This window comes from Antrostomus carolinensis, unplaced genomic scaffold (genome assembly GCF_000700745.2).
Source record: "Antrostomus carolinensis isolate BGI_N321 unplaced genomic scaffold, ASM70074v2 scaffold39333, whole genome shotgun sequence".
NCBI classification, from domain to species: domain Eukaryota; kingdom Metazoa; phylum Chordata; class Aves; order Caprimulgiformes; family Caprimulgidae; genus Antrostomus; species Antrostomus carolinensis.
The window spans coordinates 9,908-10,193 of NW_010303815.1; the positions used below are offsets into that span (position 1 = coordinate 9,908).

At 53.5% G+C, this 286-nt stretch overlaps 1 protein-coding gene across 1 annotated transcript in view; it reads left to right on the forward strand.

Moving 5' to 3' along the window:
- The window catches only part of CDK18 (cyclin dependent kinase 18), a gene marked incomplete at its 3' end in the record, with an annotated part of 11,805 nt that overhangs the window by 943 nt on the left and 10,576 nt on the right, over window positions 1–286 (forward strand). The gene's annotated exons all lie outside the window — the stretch shown is intronic.

Genomic DNA, 286 nt, shown 5'->3' on the forward strand with positions numbered 1-286 from the left:
GCTGCCTCCTACCAAAACAACTGGCTTTGCCACAGGCCAGCCTGTTCATGTGTCAATGCTCTCAGCTCTACTCAGGTCACGTTCAAGCTCTCGTTGCCCTCACCCTGCAGCCACAATTGCTAGAAACTTTTGCTGGGAGCAGGGGCTGAGGCCATGATGTAATTGCCTGGCACTCGCATCTGCCCCAGCAGGGAGGGATCGTCTCTCTGCCAGGTAACCTGCTTGAAAGAAGAGATGGAGTTACCTAATTTAGAACTGGCTTTCCTCACTCCTGCAGATCCTGACG